This window comes from Panthera tigris, chromosome C1 (assembly GCF_018350195.1).
Source record: "Panthera tigris isolate Pti1 chromosome C1, P.tigris_Pti1_mat1.1, whole genome shotgun sequence".
Lineage (NCBI taxonomy): Eukaryota > Metazoa > Chordata > Mammalia > Carnivora > Felidae > Panthera > Panthera tigris.
Window position 1 is genome coordinate 131,170,953 of NC_056667.1, and position 21,762 is coordinate 131,192,714.

The 21,762-nt window shown below is 35.3% G+C and overlaps 1 protein-coding gene and 1 pseudogene across 1 annotated transcript in view; one reads left to right on the forward strand and one right to left on the reverse strand.

The window, feature by feature from the left end:
- LRP1B (LDL receptor related protein 1B) overlaps positions 1-21,762 on the reverse strand; it is a 1,866,249-nt gene that overhangs the window by 854,626 nt on the left and 989,861 nt on the right. The gene's annotated exons all lie outside the window — the stretch shown is intronic.
- Positions 2,293-3,079, forward strand: LOC102953529 (annotated as a pseudogene).

Genomic DNA, 21,762 nt, shown 5'->3' on the forward strand with positions numbered 1-21,762 from the left:
ACATACTCATTTTATGTCTGATGAATATTTTTTTAAATTGGATTTATATTTTATGACTGTTTACATTTTAACTTTTTGAATACTTTTTGTTACAATTTCAAATGTATCCCACCACATATTAGGAAGCAAAAGAAACAAAAAGAATCTGGTCCTTCACCACAGATAATTTGAGATATACTATCTTAGATTTCTTTTTGATACTCCTCTGTCTCAAACAGCTATTGCTTCACTTTCCTATACTTGGTCCCAGCTTCCTATGCAATACGAAGTGGATTTCCACCACCACCAGATCTACTCACCTACCAGTGTCTGTACACTTTTCTTGTGGTATCGTGCTTCAACTACCTATCACTGGTAGGATACAACTCTTCCATTGTGCACTAGAACCCCTAGCTTCTGGTCTGCTCATAGACATTGCTCCAGCAGGACTTCCAAGGTGACTTTATCACCACATTATCAGCCTTCACAGGATCTTTCCCAATGATGTATACATGTACCATGATTTCTTCACCTTAAAAAAAAATAATTTCTCTTTACTCCATTTTTTTTTCCAGCTACCATTTTTCTCTTTCTTTTTCTTCCCTATTATGGCAGAACTCCACAAAATAGCTATTTGAATTTTTGTCAACAATTTCTCTCCTCTGATTCAACCTCTCTTGATGTCATTCTATTCAGACTATACGTAATCTGTTCCCCAAATTTATGTTTCTGATTTCATTCTTTCTCTCCCTCATTGACTCAGCTCTAGCCATAATATTCTCCCATGCTATTCCTTAAACATGCCAAGTTTCTTCTATTTTCATAACCTTAGCATTTACTCTTCTGTCTTGACTGTTCTTCATAGCTGCATTACTAGCTCCTTCTTTTCCTTAAGGTATTAACAAAGAGATCACTTTGTCATTGAGGGACTTACTTAAACCCACAATACTCCTTCAAACAAAAATTATTACATGCTTCATATACATGTATATTATCATATATATGTATATATTACATTACATAATTAGTTTTCTTGCTGCTGCTGCTGCTGTAATTGTTTTGGGGTTGTTATTTCATTATCACTATCATTATCATTACCTGCATCCTCTCTTTTTGGAATATAAAGTTCATAAGGCAAGAAATTGTTACTTGTTTCATTCATTGCACATACACAGCAGCTATTTGACAGAAAAAAAAATATGAAGCAAAACAGGACTACAAGCAAATTATCTAAACATAATACAGATGCTTTAAGAAAATACAATAAACAACATTATATAGTGATGAATAAAATCTGCTTCTATTAAAATCCGGAATTAAGGGTACCTGTTATCACTACAAAAATAACAATGCTTTATTATTTCTAATTACTTCAGTAAATGCCTAAAAGTATCTATATTGAAAAAGAAGACATAAAAATGTTTACATGCAACTATGAAAAGATGCTTGAATTAACAGATAATTCAGTAAGATGCCCAAGAATATGATAAATTTACAAAGTCTATACTTTTCCTACATATTAACTTAACTAGAGTGTAAATGAAAATAAAAATGTCTCATACAAAATGGTACCTCAACTGTAAAAAAGAAGAGATAAAAACAAAGCAAGCCACACACACACACACCACAGTTTCAATGAATAGCTTTACATAATCCCTGAATAAATGGAAAAATAATCACAGGAAGAAAAACAATGTATTACTGTCACAAAGTAAAAGGTATTACAAATTAATAAACATACTTACTGCAACTCTAATAAAGATCCCCAAGTGGATTTGATTGAAGATTTTAAGTTCAGAATGACAAATAGATAACTAAGAAATTATAAAGATCTTTTGAAAAGTTTACTTTTCAAAGGAAAAACGTGTAAAGAAAGATATTAAAACTTAATATGAGGACTATACTCACAGAAGTACAATGGAAACATTCAAATTAAAGATAAAAGATATCTATTATTATTACTGATATTTAACATTTTTCTGGGGCTAAACACTAATGCAATTTAAAAAGGGAACAAAATAATAGGCATAACACTGGATATAAATCTGGAAATTTATAATTATTTTCAGTTTTATTTTATATCTAGACAACCCAAGAGACTCAACTAAAAAGTATTATACATAAGAAGAGAATTCAATAAATAAGCAGGCATAAGGTTAACCTAGTAAAGGGAAAATCCTTCCAATATACAAATAACAAAGAGTTAGAAAATTTACAATATACTAACAGGAAAATGATAAAATGTTTTTAAAGTGGGAAAAAGCTACTTATGAAGTTCATATGGTTGCTTTCTCTCTCCTCTAGCCATCCAAGATGCCCAAAACAAAGAAGACTAAAGGGAAGAAGGTGGCCTTGGTTCCTGGTGTTGACAAGAAGCAGGAGGCCAAGAAGGTGGTCAATCCCCTATTTGAGAAAAGGTGCAAGAATTTTGGCAGTGGAGACTACATTCAGCATAAAAGGGACCTTACACACTTTGTCAAATGACCCACTACATCTGGCTGCAGCGACAAAGGTCTAAAAACTATCTACGAGTGTCTTCCATGTTTAATCAGGTCACCGAGATCTTGGACCACCAAACAGCTACTCAACTACTTAAGCTGGCTCACAAATACAGACCAGAGACAAAGCAAGAGAAGCAGAGACTGTTGGACCTGGGCTGAGAAGAAAGCTGCCAGCAAAGGGGATGTCCCTACTAGGAAGGCACCTGTCCTTTGGGCTGCAGTTAATACTGTTACCACCTTGGTGGAAAACAAGGAGGTTCAACTGGTAGGGACTGCACATGATGTGGATCCCAAACTGGTTGTCTTCCTGCCTGCCCTAAAGCGAAAGATAGGGATTCCCTACTACATTATCAAGAACAAGGCCAGGTGGGGCACCTAGTCCCCAAGAAGACCTATACCACAGTCACCTTTATAGTATTTAACTCAGAAGACAAAGGAGCTCTGGCTAGCTGGTAGAAGCAATCAGGACCAATTACAAGGACAGATATGATGAGACCTGCTGTCACTGGGGAGGCAATGACCTGGGTCCAAAGTCGGTGGCTCACATTGCCAAGTTGGAAAAGACAACAGCTAAAGACCTGGCCACCAAACTGGGCTAAGTGTATGTGACTGGATTTTCTGTACATAAATGTAATAAAAAGTTTTCTTTCAAAAAAACAAAACAAGGTTCATATAGTTAAATAAACAGGATATAATCAACAAATAAATTCTATAAATATTTCTAGAAAAGATGACAGAATTATTATGCACTAGACCTCATAAGTTGTTAAAATTAATTTTGAATATAGTAATTAAAAGAAATAGATATAGAATTTAATCCTACAAAATGAGACATTAAAGTATTAGAAAAATATGGAATAATTTTAAAAATAATAACATTGTCATGGAGATGTTTCATTTTTATTTTGAAAGCAACTAGAATGACCATAAATTTTTAAAATAAATTTAAAAACTAAAAAAAAATTATGAGGAAAAAAGAATCACAATTAATACAGCCAAACCTGGTATACATTTACAACTCATATAGCAAATACTATTTCTTTAACATATTAATAGAACAAATTTTTAAAAACAATAGAAAAATGGGCAAATACCAGTGATTGTTAAACCTATGAAAGGTTGCTGACCTTTTATCATGAGAGAAATGAAAGTTAAAATTATACTTAAATACTTTTACACTTAGCAGACTACTAACAACTAAACGTTGTTAACACAGAGATCCAACATGAGTATAGGTAAACACATCCATGCAATGTTTGTAAAGTTAACTGTTCCAAACTCTATACAGAAATATTTAGAAATGTATATTAAATCTAAAAGGTGAGTAAATTTTATCCCACTGTTCCAAGTTCTAGGAAATTATCCAACAGAGTTGCACTTTTGTGAAATGTGTATACCAAGGTATTAATAAAACAAATTATTAGATTAATGAGGTAATCCATATTCAGTGCTTGTAAATCTGTTGTTTTCGTTTGATGAATGGTAAGTTATTTAAAATATACAAGTATACAAAGGTCATAGTCTTTTATATATTTTAAAAATTCTGGAAACACTGAAAATATAAATATACTATGAAAGTAGAAGGCGTTGTTCTTACATAATAAAAAATTATTTTAAATCAATATGATACATATATTTAGTAAGAGGAAAAGTAAAAATCATCAATAGATGCAAAAAAAATATTGAAAAATACAACATCTGTTCCTGATAAAGACTTCCAACAAAGTGGGCTTAGAGGGAACACACCTCAACATAATAAAGGCCATATATGAAAAACCCACAGCTAAACTCATCCTTAATAGGGAAAAAGTGAGAGTTTTTCCCTGAGGTCAGGACCAAGAAAAGATGTCCACACTTACCACTTTCATTCAACATATCACTGGAATTAGAATAAATTAACTTTAGATAAAAGGCATCCAAATCGGTAAGGAAGAAGTAAAAGTGTCACTATTTGCAGATGACATGATATTATATATAGAAAACCGTCAAGATTCCACTGATAAAACTATTAGAACTAATAAATTCAGTAAACTACAAGATATAAAATTTATGTACAGAAATCTGTTGTGTTTCTATATATTAATAATGAAGCAGCAGGAAGAGAAATTAAGAAAACAATTCTATTTACAATTGCACCAAAAATAATAAAATGCCCAGGAATAAAATTAATCAAGGAAATGAAAGACTTGTACTCTGAAAACTCTAAGACATTGATGAAAAAAGAAATTTTTATGATGATACAAACAATTGGGGCACCTGGGGAGGGGGTCCAGTCAGTTAAGTGTCCAACTTAGGCTCAGGTCATGATCTCATGGTTTGTGGGTTTGAGCCCTGCACTGGGCTCTCTGCTGACAGCTCAGAGCCTGGAGCATGCTTTGGATTCTGTGTCTCCCTCTCTCTTTGCCATTCCCCCTGCTTGTGTGCTCGCTCTCTCTCTCTCTCACTCTCTCTCTCTCTCTTGCTCAAATAAACAAACAAATAAATAAATAAATAAATAAACATTAAAAAAAAAAAAGAAGATGATGATACAAATAAATGGAAAGAGGTACCATGCTCATGGATTGGAAGAATTAATAAGCAATCTCCAGATTCAATGCAAACCCTATCAAATAAGTAATAGTATTTTTCACAGACCTACAACAAATAATCCTCAAATTTATATGATACCACAAAGGACATCAAATAGCCAAAGCAATCTTGAGAAAGAACAAAATTGGAGGTATCACAATCCCAGGTTTCAAGATATACTACAAAGCTGTGGAAATCAAAAGAGTATGGCACTGCACAAAAAACAAACACCAAAAAAACCCAAATAAACAGACACACAGATCAATAGTATAGAGAGCCCAGAAATAAATCCATGCTTATATGGTCAATTAATCTATGATAAAAGAGGGAAGAATATCCAATGAGAAAAATACAGTCTTTTCAATAAATATTGTTGAGAAAACTGAATAGCTACATGCAAAAGACTGAAACTGCACCACTTTTTTACACAATACACAAAAGCTCAAAATGGATTGAGAGACCTAAATGTGAAACCTCAAACCACAAAACTCCTAAAAAGCAAAACAAAACAGGCAGTAATCTCTTGGACACTAGCCTTAGCAACATATTTATAGATTTTTCTCCTCAGGCAAGGGGAACAAAAACAAAAAATAAACTATTGGAATGGTATCAAAATAAAAAGCTTTTGCACAGCCAAGGCACCATCAATAAAACAAAAAGGCAACATATTGATTGGGAGAATATATGTACAAATGATATATCCAATAAAAGATTAATATCCAAAATATACAAAGAACTTATAGAACCCAACACCACCCAAAAATAATAATAATAATAATCAGAGAAAAAATGGGCAGAGAACCTGAGTAAACTTTTTCAAAACAAGACATACAGACAGCCAACACAACAAAAATGCTCAATATCACTAATCATTAGGATAATGCAAGTCAAAATTACAATGAGATATCACCTCACACCTGTCAGAATGGCTAAAATCAAAGGGACAAGAAATAACAAGTATTGGATAGGATGTGGTGAAAGGGGAACCCTTGTGCACTGTTGGCAGGAATGTAAATTGGTGCAGTCACTGTGGAAAACAGTATGGGCGTTACTCAAAAAATGAAAATAGAAATATCATATGATCCAGTAATCACACTACTGAGTATTTACACAAAGAAAATGAAAATTCTCTATTCTGTTGATCTATGTGTCTATTCTGTTGATCTATGTGTCTATTTTATTGATCTATGTGTCTAATTCAAAAAGATATATGCTGTTTGTTGCACCATTATTTACAATCACCAAGATATGGAACCAACATAATTCCATCAATAGGTGAATGAATAAAGAAGATATGGTGTGTTTATGTGTGTGCATGTCTACATAATAAAATATTACTCAGAGATAAAAGTAAATGAAACCTTGCCATTTGTGACAATATGGATGGACCTAGAGGATGTTATGCTAAGTGTAATATGTCAGAGAAGGACAAATACCATATAATTTCACTTATATGTGGAATCTAAAGAAAAACAAATGAACAAACAAAATAACTGAAAAACAAGTAGACTCTCAAATATAGAGAAATGGTGGTTGCCAGAGAGGAGGTGGGTTGGGGAAAGGGTATTAAAAGGTACAAACTTCCAGGTATAAGATAAATAAGTCATAGAGATAAAATGTACAGCACAGAGTATAGTCAATAATAGTGTAGTAACGTTGTATGGTGGCGAATGATGACAACACTCATTATGGTGCGCATTAAGTGATGAACTGTCTAATCACCTTGTTATATTAATATAACATTCTATGTCAAGTATACTTCAATAATTAAAACAACAACAACATCAACAACAACAACAACAACAGGGCCAGTGACTTCCAATCAATCGATCAATAATGATTCCATGTTGGGTAACAAAAATCATTCCACATGTCCTGTGGGAAAATACACCCTGATGTGTTTTACAGTAATAAAATTTTTCAGCAACATGAATTTTGTAACTTAAGTTACTTGTTTTTTCTATTATTGCTTTAATTTCCATCTAACTTTGAACATGACAGAATGTCTACCCAGAATAAAGTGATTCTTGAAGGTCCCTGGTGCCACAGGAAAGGCTCCTGAGATAGATAATCCATATTTCAAATTATTCTCTCCAGAATCTCTTTCATGTTATTCCCAAATTTAATCATAGTAGTTTTTATAGCTACCTGTAATATGTCTTTTCTCACAATACTGTATGTCTTTTGATATATTGGTATCATCTGTCTTAATTTTCTCTCCTGTAAAAAATTCTGTTAAGGAAATATTCTAATAAGAAAATTCAAACAACATTCAAAGTACAATAAGATCTGGAGACTTATTAGATGTGTAATGTTAGCTAATTTTTTCAACTATTCACCTCCTCTATTTCTTTTTCTGTAAAATGAGAGTAGTATCTACCGCATAAGATTATTTTGAAGATGAAAAAAAGCAATCATTTTGACTTTTCTGGTTCATAATAAATACCCCATAAATGCTCAGTTACACTTTTTCTTTCTCTGCAAATACTCACTCCAAAACCATTGATAACTTATTATTCACTGACTTCACTTATTATTTCCCACACCAGGCATGCAATATGTCCTTTTTATATGTGTTGCATTAGTAGTTAGTGAATGGATAGATGGATGATTTTACCAGTCCCCAGTGGCTCCAACTACTGATGGCAACTCTGTATTTAAAACCTGAAATTCAGATATATTTTCTAAAATCCAGTTGCATATTCCTAATTAGGCATATTCCTAACTCCTACTATGCAATTCCAGTTAGACGTCTCCGGTATCTCAAGCTCAATGATTTATAACGGAATGCATAATGTCTTCCCAAACACACAGAAAACCACCCCCCGACACACACACACACCAGAGAGAAACATTCAAATCTTCTACTCTGTCATTCCTATTTCAGTGTTTGCACCTGAATCCACTGAATCACCCAGACAAGAAACAAGAAAGTCACCATTTTATCCCTTTCCCTGTACACCCATAGTTCTACTGCCTTAATACATTTAAATTATCCTCCTCTCCTCATGTACATTGACCTCCCTAATCTACCTCAGTTGGAATGCAGCCACAGATTTCAGCCAGGTCTCCCTACTTCAAGTTTTACTAATATAAACCATTCTTTATGTTCCATCAGAATCATCTTTTAAAATGAAATCTCACTCTGTAACTTCTCATCAAAGTCTTTGATGGCATGTCCCACAAAACCCGATGAATATCTTTACCTGGCATAGAAAACCATCTGCTAGTTGAGCCCTGGTTTCCTATGTAGTATGTTTTTTCTTGCCAGTTCCCCCATTGAGTGCTATGCTCAGACCATATTTAACTACTTGAAGTTTCTTCAAATTATCTTTTTCCTTTTCTTCCCTTCATCTCTCCCTCTCTTTCTCTCTCTAGATAAGACTCCACCACCCAATCTCTCTGTCCTTTCTGTGCATCTGCATTTAGCATTCCCTACCAGTAACATCCCTCTTCCAATGGTGCAATACCTGATTAATCTACAGTAGTTCTTCCAAGCTCATATTAAATATAGACCCTTCTTTGGATTCTTATCTGTCCCTTAGAGGATTTAGTAGGCCCAGCTTAAATTTATTAACTCGAAGAGAAGAAAAAAGTTTTCTAAATAAAGTATACAGTGCATTGCAAACAGGAATAAGTAAAGTACAGATCACTATTTACCTTGAGGAAAATAGGAGTCAACGTATTGACAATCACCAATAAAAAAACCCAGCAAGATAAAGAGAAACATTATTATAGATCTATCATGGGCCAGGGTCTCTGGTGCATGCATTAGTATTCATAGTCTATATTATTGCATTTCATTTACTATTATGTCTTTGCTGCATGGGTTATTAACATTCATGTAAACTATAGTTAAAGAAACCACACTCCATAAATCCCAGGTATATGTGTTGCCCCATCAGTGTATCAAGGGTAAGATTAGAAATTTTAACATTAAAACAGAAATATTATCACTAGCTACAATCAATATGTTTTTTAATACTCAAAATTAAAGAAACTGAAGGTTAGATTTCAAATACTTGCCTAATGTAAAAAGGTGTGTGTGTGTGTGCACGTGTGTGTGTGTGTGTGTGTGTGTGTGCGCGCGCGCGTGCATTGGGAAGAGAGAAAGAGAGATTCTCTGAAGGGAGAGGTTAGTAGAAAAAGGATATGTACAAAGATTCACATTTAGTATAAACCTCTCATTCCTCTTATTAATATGATCCAACCAAGTCCTTTAAAAATGTAATGAAAATACGTACTTTTTAGCACACAGCATAGAAACATTTGCTACCTAGAAACACTGTAGAATAAAATTTCATTTTGTCTGTGTAGTACAGTTGTCCTTAGAATTTATTTCCTTCTATTGTCTAAACTATAATGAATTATGAGCACCAAGAGTGCTCCAGCAATGATTTTCTATACAATGTCTCTGGAAGTGTGACTTTTTAGCTATGACTCAAAGTACTGAAACAACAAACAAACAAACAAACAAACAAGAATATACTGTTATAGGGAAAAAATGAAATAACATTTTAAGTAATCATCTATACACACAGAGAGAGACAAGCAGACCTAATAGAACTAACAATAAACTGAATGTCCATTTGGTCTTGAGTTCTGTCCATTAAGCTATCTAGTTTACTGGATCTCCTTTATAAAATTGGCATGGTGAGAACAGATTGACCGAGTTAAATTAGAGATGTATGCAGCTATTTTTGAGGAATATGATTTGATCACCAAGACAGAATAACCCTCCAGACGGTACTAGCCTCCTTGGACTTTTCCCAGGTTATATACAAGTACTGAGTGTCTGCATGTTGTTCAGCTGCAATATTTAAAAACGTTTTCCCAGAATACGTCAGGGCTCTATTTCCCCCACTATCAATTGACGTGTGCTCAGGGAGTGCAAACTAATTACCTTAAGCAAAATATAATTAAGGAGGGAAATTTACTCCAAAACATCACATAATACTTCCCACATACAAATAAAAATTATTTCTGAATTACACTTTGCATGATTCATTACTACTGTGTACAACACGTGCAGATAATGGAGACTGGATTATATTAATTATTACTAATAAAGATCAAATGAAACTAGAAAGCCTCACAAAAAATTCATTTAGAAGACATTAAGGTGCTTTTATGAAATATAAAAAAATAACATACACTAGATATTTAAGTTTCTACAAAGCTCCATGTGTATGGTTAGATATTTTGCCAATTTACAGTGTGTCTGTGTGCAGGGGTTATTGCTGAGAATGTAGAAGAGTTTTAACTAGAACGTAGAATAAAATAGGTTATAGGTAAAAATGTATGTCCTTAAGGAATTTGACAAATTTTGATTGTACTGATTTTGAATCTTCACTGTTTCCTTTCATTAATACTACTGTTTCAAAGCTTGCATATAAATGTCTTAGATTCCTAAATTGCATAGTAATAATGAATTTCAACAAAGTAGAAATTAATCTGCACAAAAGAAACTCTTCCCTATCCTCAATTCCCCATCTATGAAAGAGAGCTTCACTTTTTTAAAGGCATGGGATTTTAAATTATATTTCCCTTTCCATTTTAATGTGTATCTAATATCATTCATTTATTCAAAACAATTTAATGAGTTTTAACTTTGTGTCACACAATACACATAGTGGGGTATTTGAAATAAAATGATGAGCAAAAACATACCTGATCTGATGGTAAATTAGTTAAGAAAAATGCATTTGTTTGCAGATATCTACCAAAATAATCATCTATATAATTTCTTAATGCCCTGAAACTGCCAGTTAGGTAAGGAGAAGATATATAGCTTAAACCACAAACTTGAGTGGGAATTTCAGAGTAGGCAGAACCTCTATCAAAGATACATTAAAGAAGGGGTGCCTGGATAGTTCAGTTGATTAAGAGTTGTACTCTTGATTTTCACTCAGGGCATGATCTCACACATTCATGCGTTCGAGTAACACATTGGGGCTCAGTGAGGAGCCTGCTGGGGATTGTCTCTCTCCCTCTGTGTCAATCTCTCTCTCTCTCTCTCAATAAATAAAGAAATTTTTAAAAAGAAAAATTAAAGATGTACATGGCACAATGATGGACGAGTTCATAAATATCTATAAACAAAAATAAAATGCAAACTGCATTTATAGCTGGTATTCAATTCTATGGATACATTTTTGCTTCCAGCTGAAAGCAGAAAATATTGAATTATGAGATACTACAAAATGTCTAAATAATGATGCTAACAAAATTAGCACTTTTTCATTGTTTTTAAAGAATAATCTACTATGAATATTAAATTAGGCCAGCTTTAAAACCATATGAAATGAGACTTATTGGATAACCCTGTCAATTTCTCTGTCATAGAATATCTTCCCCACTGTTACAATTTTAAAAACTTTGTCAAATTCAGTTTTAAAAAGACTCAAGCAAAAGGTCTAAGGCACATCAGCCTAATAGACTTAGCATTAGGAAATTAGGTTATATGTTAGTTATAGATGGGAGAAAAGTGCCCACATCTCTGTAGGTTCTCAGAACTGCTGCATATATGTCATCATCATTCCTGGAATACCGGCCAGAGAACATGGCACTTCCTGGACTTAGAAGAACCAACCAGCTTACCAGAATTTCTGATCCCTTGATAAGATTCGAAGTTGTGCTTCTTGCAGGCAAGATGCAAGGGCTTCCAGGAACTGCCTGACTTAATATTGAATGATTTATTGAAGTAAAAAAAGAAAAAAAGAAAAGGCTAAATGTCTTGGTCCTCCAACTTAAAAAAAATATATATGGTACACATAAAAATATCTTATGCAGCAACAACCAATAAGGAACAATGTTGAGATTTGAACCCAAGTTGCAAGTTCTGAACTTAGGCTTTTAAATACTATGCCAGGAAAATATCCAAATGGATATTTTACTAGATACATATTGCTATAATAACTGTTTCACATCTGTTACTTTATGTTAAATGGATTTTTACAAATTTATAAGATACAGTACCTAGAAATAATTCTCAAAAACCCACATACACACACATGCAATACATATACAAATACTATTTGCATATTCAACTACACAAAGAATGGAGCCTTTGTGTTCCTGATGGGTGCTACCAATAAGTCCTAATAAATTACGGATCAACCTAGATACCATTAAAATTTTTGAATATCACTTTGGATCTTAAAACTGACAACAAATACCCAGGTCACTGAAACCAATCCTTCTTTTGGGATATGTGATTTTAATGATGTTTTCAAGTTTATTCTGTATTTTAAAATCTTTCAATAAAAAAAAAAACTAAATTCTATTCATGCACTCATTAAGATTGCTCTCATTTTCTTTACTGAGTAGTAGTTTATGTAGAGAAAATAAAGCTTTTTCATGTCTCATAAAGTGTTAGGCTTATAGCTGGTCAGGAAGCAAGAAGATGAAAAGCTCACTTTATAAGACCAAGCAGAACACCTATCTCCCAGATATTTTTAAAAAAATGAGGTCAGTTGTGTCCCGCATAGTTGAAAAGTTGGCTTTGATACTCACAGGGGAATATTTGCTGGTGGTATAAGTAACATAAGAGTAAGAAGATACAGACCAAATACCAGGACACAAGAGGAATTTAGGTTTAACTACTGTGCACATGAGTGGCTCACCAGAGATAATCCAATAATGAAACACGGGCTTTCTAGAATTGAGGGGAAATTTTATTTGGTGTGCTTGTCAAAACTCCAGTTTCAAGTGCAGAACCCCAATTTAAACTGGTGGAATAGGATGGTATAAATAAAATGATGGAAAATTTATTGGCTCACTAACTGAAATTCCAGAGATCGGTGTTGTACAACTGAACACGGAAGCTCGCATTGTATCATTGGGAAGAACCTAGGGTCCACTATCCTTTTCTCGACTTCTCTTTTCCTCTGTATTGACTTCAGTCTCAGATTCTAAATCTTGGCTCCTGGAAGCTCCAGGGTTTTACCTTAGCTTCCACATCCAGAGAGAAGAGAGCTATCTTCTCCCAACTGTTCCAGTATTACAAAGTTTTTGAGATTATCACAGTACTGAGTCAGATTTGCCTGGCTACAGGCCTCAGTTTGACCAATTACGAGTTTAGCTTCATAATATCTAACGTGTCATAACTTCTTTTTTTATGTTTATTTAGTTATTTAGTTTTCCTTATCTCTACATCCAATGTGGGGCTCGAACTCATGACCCTGAGAACAACAGTTGGGTGCTCTTCTGATTGAGCTAGCCAGGTGCTCTGAAAAATGTCATAACTTCTTCATCTATAAAAGGCCAATCTCTACAACCAGGATTTTTGAATGATTAGTTAACATAGTCAAACCTCTTGGAAGAATTCCTATCGCACAAAAGCATTAGCTAATAATATTTTTTTCTAAATAAGACTTTATAACCATTGACCTAAATTGAATAAAACCTTTGCCTAAATCATTATAGTTAGAATATTGGAATATTATGATTACATTGTGTTAGAGTTAACCAAGTAAATTCTGGAGAAAATGAGGTTAATGTCATTTCCACCCAAATCTATATTGTATAGAGATATTTCTACGCTTGGCTCTGGAGAGTATGTTCTGCTAGTCTTCTGGCAATTTTCTGGGTTATTTAGGCAGATGTGGGTGGAATCTAAGTGATCAGCAGGATGCAGTGAGACCAGCGCCCTCCTCTGCTGCCATCTTCCTGGGCTCAGAAATAAACAATATAGAATCTAAAAAAACTGTACAGCAGATCAATGAACCAAGAGTTGTTTTTTTTGAAAAAATGAACAAAATTGATAAACCTCTAGCCAGGCTTCTCAAAAACAAAAGGGGAATGACAAGGGGTGCGTGAGTGGGTCAGTCGGTTGGGCGTCTGACTTCGGCTCAGGTCATGATCTCACAGTCCGTGAGTTCGAGCCCCGTGTCGGGCTCTGTGCTGACAGCTCGGAGCCTGGAGCCTATTTTGGATTCTGTGCCTCCCTCTCTCTCTGACCCTCCCCTGGTCATGCTCTGTCTCTCTCTGTCTCAAAAATAAAGAAACGTTAAAAAAAATTTTTTTAAAGAAAAGGGGGATGACCCAAATAGATAAAATCATGAATGAAAATGGAACTATTAAAACCAATCCCTCAGAAATACAAGCAGTAATCAGGGAATACTATGAAAAATTATATGCTAACAAACTGGACAATCTGGAAGGAATGGACAAATTCCTAAGCACCCAAACACTTCCAGAACTCAAACAGGAACAAATAGAAAACTTGTACAGACCCATAACCAGCTAAGAAATTAAATCAGTTATTGAAAATCTCCCAACAAATAAGAATCCAGGACCACATGGTTTCCCAAGGGAATTCTACCAGACATTTAAAGCAGAGATAATACCTATCCTTCTCAAGCTGTTCCAAAAAATAGAAAGGGAAGGAAAACATCGAGACTCATTCTATGAAGCCAGCATTACTTTGATTCCTAAACCAGACAGACACCCAGCAAAAAAGAGAAAAAAAAAAAAAAAAAGAGAGAGAGAACTATAGGACAATATCCCTGATGAATATGGATGCAAAAATTCTCAATAAGATACTAGCAAATCGAATTCAACAGCATATAAAAAGAATTATTCACCATGATCAACTGGGATTCATTCCTGGAATGCAGGGCTGGTTCAACATTCACAAATCAATAAATGTGATACATGACACTAATAAAAGAAAAGATAAGAATCATATGGTCCTGTCAATCTATGCAGAAAAAGCATTTGACAAAATTCAGCATCCTTTCTTAATAAAAACCCTTGAGAAAGTTGGGATAGAAGGAACATACTTAAACATGATAAAGTCCATTTATGAAAAGCCCACAGCTAATATCATTCTCAATGGCGAAAACTGAGAGCTTTCCCCCTGAGATCAGGAACACGACAGGGATGTCCACTCTCACCGCTGTTGTTTAACATAGTGTTGGAAGTTCTAGCATCAGTAATCAGACAACAAAAGGAAATCAAAGGCATCAAAATTGGCAAAGATGAAGTCAAGCTTTCACTTTTTGCAGATGACATGATATTATACATGGAAAACTGGAAAGACTCCACCAAAAGTCTGCTAGAACTGATACATGAATTCAGCAAAGTTGGAGGATACAAAATCAGTTGCATTCTTATACACTAATAATGAAGCAACAGAAAGACAAATAAAGAAACTGATCCCATTCACAATTGCACCAAGAAGCATAAAATGCCTAGGAATAAACCTAACCAAAGATGTAAAAGATCTGTATGCGCAAAACTATAGAAAGCTATGAAGGAAATTGAAGAAGATATAAAGAAATAGAAAAACATTCCATGCTCATGGATTGGAAGAATAAATATTGTTGAAATGTGAATACTACCCAAATTTATCTACACATTCAATGCAATCCCAATCAAAATTGCACCAGCATTCTTCTCGAAGCTAGAATAAACAATCCTAAAATTTGTATGTAACGACAAAATGCCCAGAATAACCAAAGTAATTTTGAAGAAGAAGACCAAAGCAGGAGGCATCACAATTCCAGACTTTAGCCTCTACTACAAAGCTGTAATCATCAAGACAGCATGGTATTGGCACAAAAACAGACACATAAACCAATGGAATAAAATAGAAACCCTAGAACTAGACCCACAAAAGTATGGCCAACTAATGTTTGACAAAGCAGGAAAAAATATCCAATGGAAAAAAGACAGCCTCTTTAACAAATGGTGCTGGGAGAATTGGACACCAACATGCAGAAGCATGAAACTAGACCACTTTCTGACACCATTCACAAAAATAAAGTCAAATTGGATAAAGGACCTGAATATGAGACAGGAAACCATCAAATCCCTAGAGGAGAAAGCAGGGAAAAAAAATGCTCTGACCTCAACCTCAGCAATTTCTTACTTGACACATCTCCAAAGGCAAGGGAATTAAAAGCAAAATGAAATATTGGGACCTCATCAAGATAAAAAGCTTCTGCACTGCAAAGGAAACAATCAACAAAACTAAAAGCAACCACAACAAATAATCCTGTGAAGAAATGGGCAGAAAACATGAATAGACACTTCTCTAAAGACATCCAGATGGCCAAAAGGCACATGAAAAGATGCTCAACGTCGCTCCTCATCAGGGAAATACAAATCAAAACCACACTCAGATACCACCTCACGCCAGTCAGAGTGGCTAAAATGAACAAATCAGGAGACTATAGATGCTGGCAAGGATGTGGAGAAACGGGAACCCTCTTGCATGGTTGGTGGGAATGCAAACTGGTACAGTCACTCTGGAAAACAGTGTGGTGGTTCCTCAAAAAACTAAAAATAGAACTACCCTAGGACCCAGCAATAGCACTGCTAGGTATTTACCCAAGGGATAAAGGACTGCTGATGCATAGGGGCACATGTACCCCACTGTTTACAGTAGTGCTTTCAACAATAGTCAAATTATGGAAAGAGCCTAAATGTCCATCAACTGATGAATGGATAAAGAAGATGTGGTTTATACATACAATGGAATACTGCTTGGCAGTGAGAAAGAATGAAATCTGGCCATTTGCAGCAACATGGATGGAACTGGAGGGTATTACGCTAAATGAAATAAGTCAGTCAGAGAAAGACAGATACCGTATGTTTTCACTTTTATGTGGATCCTGAGAAACTTACCAGAAGACCATGGGGGAGGGGAAGGAAAAAAAAAAAAAAAAAAAAGAAAGGTTAGAGAGGGAGGGAGCCAAAACATAAGAGACTCTGAAAACCTGAGAACAAACTAAGGGTTGATGGGGGGTGGGAGAGAGGGAAGGGTGAGTGATGGGTATTGAGGAGGGCACCTGTTGGGATGAGCACTGTATGTTATATGGAAACCAGTTTGACAATAAATTTCATATTACAAAAAATAAAGAAAGAACCAAGATTCATAAACTTTTAAAAAAAAAGAGAGATGTTTTCCCCAAAAATAGAATTTAGTGGTTATTATCAGAAGAAAAGGCAGTGGACATTTAATGAGCAAACATATATTTTGTCTATGTGAAATCATAACGTGAAAATGTACATGTACAATTTTATCAATGCATTAAAAATTTATTCATATTTTAACTACTGGTTTGCATTTATTCTAGGAAAAAATGATACAAAGTTGTGTTTTTATTTTTACTTAGAAAAATACATTCCTTTTTTCCCCCTAGTGGCTGTAGATTTTTCAAAATTTCATTTTATTTTATTGATCAACTAGAGTTAGCTACTAATATAACTCTTTTGCTTAATTACTGTTAAATGTTTATTCAAGGAACTTAATTTTCACTGCTAAAATCTGTGTCTTTAATGTTTGTATCTTTTAATGTTTAGCAGTAATTACAGCCAGTGTACTTTATCTTTTTTTTCATGTACTTTATCTTAACACATATGGTTATATCTTTCTTAGTATCTGTTTTCTTTGTTTCCTAAATTCCACATATGAGTTAAACCATATGGTATTTGTCTTTTTCTGACTAACATATTTTGCTTAGGATAATACACTCTGGCTACATTCATGTCATTGCAAATGACAAGATTTCATTCACTTTTATGGCTGAATAATATTCCATTGTTGTGTGTATGTATATATATAACACATCTTCTCTATCCATTCATCAGTCGTTGGGTACTTGGGCCTTTTCCATAATTTGGCTATTATAGATAAGGCTTCTTTAAACATCAGGGTAAATGTATCTCTATAATAATTATTTTCATATCCTTTGGGTATATACCTAGTAATGTAATTTCTGGATGATAGACTGGTTCTATTTTTAACTTTTTGAGGAACCTCCATACTGTTTTCCACAGTGGCTGCATCAGTTTGCATTCTCACCAACAGTGTAAGAGGTTGTTTTTTTTTTTAAACAATAAACATCAGATATTAAAAGACAGTGATCATGAGAAATGAGAAGCAAATGACATGAGCTCTATTTTTACTCCAGCCACTGCCTTTACAGTATTTCTAGGCCCTAGTTCAGGAAAGGAAAACTCAGATGGATCCCATCAGACACCTTGACGAGATAGGCTTTGTCTATGAAGAACAAGGTAGCTAAGACTTCCAAAGAAGAGAGGGTGCACAGAGAGCCCCACAGATCCTCAGACAGTTCTTTTCAAGTCCTCAGCATAAGACACACACATCTGAGGAAACTGACCAAAACGTAGGAAAGGATCCTTTAAAAAAAGGACAGGGAACATTTCATGTGCTCATAGAGGAACCGAAATAATACTTTTTTCTCACCAGCCAGAATGGAAAATCCATAATTCATAACATTTGAATAGGGTACTCCAGAATACCTTGCCTCAATCATTGGGTATAATTAGCCCCCAAATGAACATTGTTCCAGACCCAACAAACAATCATACATGTAAGAACCAAAAGGATCAAACTGCTTTCAAGTAATCAGTTGCATGTGAGAACAAACATAAAAAAAAATTATGGGAATATAAAAAATGTTCAGCAAATAACAAAGTAAAATTCGCAATGCCTGACATCCAATCAAAATTATTAGGAAGGAAGACATGGCTCATAATGAGAATAATAATTAATCAATGTGACCCAGAACTGACACAGATGTTAGAATTTGCATAGGAGGTAATTACATGCAGAAAAGTATCTTTAAGTCATAAAAAAAACTTTCAGAAATGAATACTATAATATATCAGATGAAAAATACTCTAGTTGGTATTAATGGAAGATTATAAATGGTGAGAGAAAACATCAATGAACTTGAAGGCATAATAATACAACTTATTGAAAATAAAACATACAGAGAAAAAAGAACAGAAAAAGGGACAAAAAAGGCATAAATGAAGCTAAAGGACAACTCGGCTCAATATATGGGTAATTAGTGTCTACCAGGATGGTGGGGATATTTATTTAAAAAAAATGGCCTAAAATACTTACAAATTTAAAGAAAACTATAATCCCACCTATTTTAAAAAAACCTCAAATATAACATGTAATAACATGAAAGAAACTATAAAAAACAGAGGAAAAGCTAATAGGGGACCCAAGACTTGCCTCATCCCTCAAACACAGCTAGATAAATAACAAATCATTATCAATACCCAAAAAATTTATCTGAGGACTGCAGAGCAAAATGCACAACTAAAGGCAGAGAAGAAGCTATACACTAGGTGGTAGGAGATGTAGAGATGTGATTTGGGGGAGAAAATGATCATAGATGCTGCTGAAGGAAGGGAGCACTGTTTATGGGGAGAAGCGAGAGGAAGAGAGTGCAGTGCCCAGGGAATCACACAAGGAAAACACTTCCCCCAAAGACAATGATTGGGAAAATGAGAAGGGCTAATTTTTGTGAATTTTTACAACCAGCAGGGCTCAAAGACTGGAGTTTTAGAGGTCCATGGTGTGGCTGGTGTGGAGCCTGACAGGTGCCTCAGTACTCCTGGGCAGAAGACAGAAAGACTGGTAGCAGATGGCAGAACCTGAGGATCCCCTGGGATGCAGTGGGAGAGATGATTTTTCTTTCTTGGAGCACATCTGAGAGAGGTGACATTGCCTCTCCAGGGACAATAGAGCCAGTGAATGCACCTCAACAAAGGTAGAGAAATACCTGCTGAGGGTGAGTAACGTGGACTCTGGCACTTTGCTGAGCTTTACTTCAAAATCCATCCACTTGTGCTTTGGTGAGACTGCCCTGGTGGGACAAACCTGCATCAGTCCCAGAGTGGTGAAACCCTCCCCCAGTGTGGGTCCCCACCACACCAGGTCTCTAAAGTTTAGTTTTAAATGTCAACTGATCTGCCTGGGATAGAACACACTTTCAAGGCACCGCCAGGCTGGCAGAAGGCCTGGGCACAGACAGTGTCAAGGCAGTGATCTGACAGAAGCCTGGGATTGTTTGTTCTTGTGGGAGGACTTCTCAGACAGCAGAGGGTGGGAAATTCGCTATTAGAGACAATGGAGGGGGGTGGTGCCATTTCTCTCCCCCACGCCTCAGCATAAACTAACTCCAGTGAGAAGCACAGTACCAAAAATGGTGGCCTAAACAGCTTACATTAAGCCCCTCGTCCCCTGTGCTCTGCAGGTGCTGTTTTTCTAGCACAAGTTGCTTAAGAGCAAGAGCATTGGGCCCATCCCCCAGAAGACCAGCACAAATCCCCCACTTTCACCATGTCTACTGACAATAGGCTTCTGCAAAACTTCCACTCTAGTGGAAATAGTATCAGGTATTTTTTTAACAAGCAGACCAGAGCAGACCAGAGCACAGCTAGTTACAACTTGCCACACTCTGGCCAAGGCCCAAGCACTCCCCACTGCAGGCAAGGAGAAATGCTTCAGAGGATCAAATGGGGAAAAAGCAGCCAAACACAGCAGCAGAATGCACACAGCATACACCAGAGATTGTTCCTGAAGCTCCATGTCCTGGACAATATATAACCTCTTCATTACAAAGCCATTACTCTCAGGAGCAGGAAACAGAAAAGGCTTACCCAATGCACAGAAGACAGAGACCCAGATAAAATGCCAAGAGAGGAATACATCCCAAAAGAAAGAATAAGATAAGGTCATGGACAAGGATCTAATTAAAACAGATAAAAGTAATATGCCTTGTCCAGAATGTAAAGCAACTATCATAAGGATGCTATGCAGGCTTGAGAAAAGCATAGAAGACATCAGGGGGTACCTTACCACAGAGATAAAAGATATAAAAAACTAGTCAGGCCAAAATAAAATATTCTATAACTGAGATGCAAAACCGATGTAATGACCACAAGGACGAAAGAATCAGAGGAACAAATAGGTGATATAGAAGATAAAATTATGAGGCTGCCTGGGTGGTTTAGTCTGTTGAGCATCCAAATCTTGATTTTGGCTCAGGTCTTGATCCCAGCATCATGGGATTGAGCCTCCAATTGGGCTCTGTGCTGAGCATGGAGCCTGCTTAAGATTCTCCCTTCCTCTGCCCCTCTCCCTCAATTGTGGTCTCTCTCATTAAAAAAATAAATAAATAAAATAAAATAAAATTACAGAAAATAATGAAGCTGAAAAGAGGAGGGAAAGAAAAATATCGGATCACAATATTGTGCACAACATGCACAAAAGCACATAACATTCATATCATAGGAGTCCCAGAAGAAAAAAGAGAAAAATGAGCAGACAGTTTATTTGAGGAAATTATAGCTTAAAACTTCCCTAATCTGTGGAAAGAAACAAACATTCAAATCCAAGAGGCACAGAGAATTACCATGAAAATCAACAAAATATGCAGATGGCTAACAGACATATGAAAAGATGCTCAATATTATTCATCATCAAAGAAATACAAATCAAAACTACAATAACACCTCGCACTTGTCCAAATGGCTAAAATTAACAACACAGAAAACAACAGCTTGTCAGTGAGGATGCAGAGAAAGGGGAGCCCTGTTACACTGTTGGTGGGAATGCAAACTGGATGAAAACATTATGGACGTTCCTTAAAAAAATTACATACAACCCTACGACTCAGCAATTGCACTATGAGGTATTTACCCAAAACCTACAAAAATACTGATTTGAAGGGGCACATGCAGCCCAATGTTTATAGCGGCATTGTTAGCAATAGTCAAATTATGTAAAGAGTCCAAATGTCCATAACATGATGAATGAATAAACAAGATGTGGTATATTTATAGATACACATAATGGAATATTACCCATCAAAAAAATGAAATTTTGCCATTCATAATGATGTGGAGGGAGGTAGAGTTTCTCATGTTAAGCAAAAAT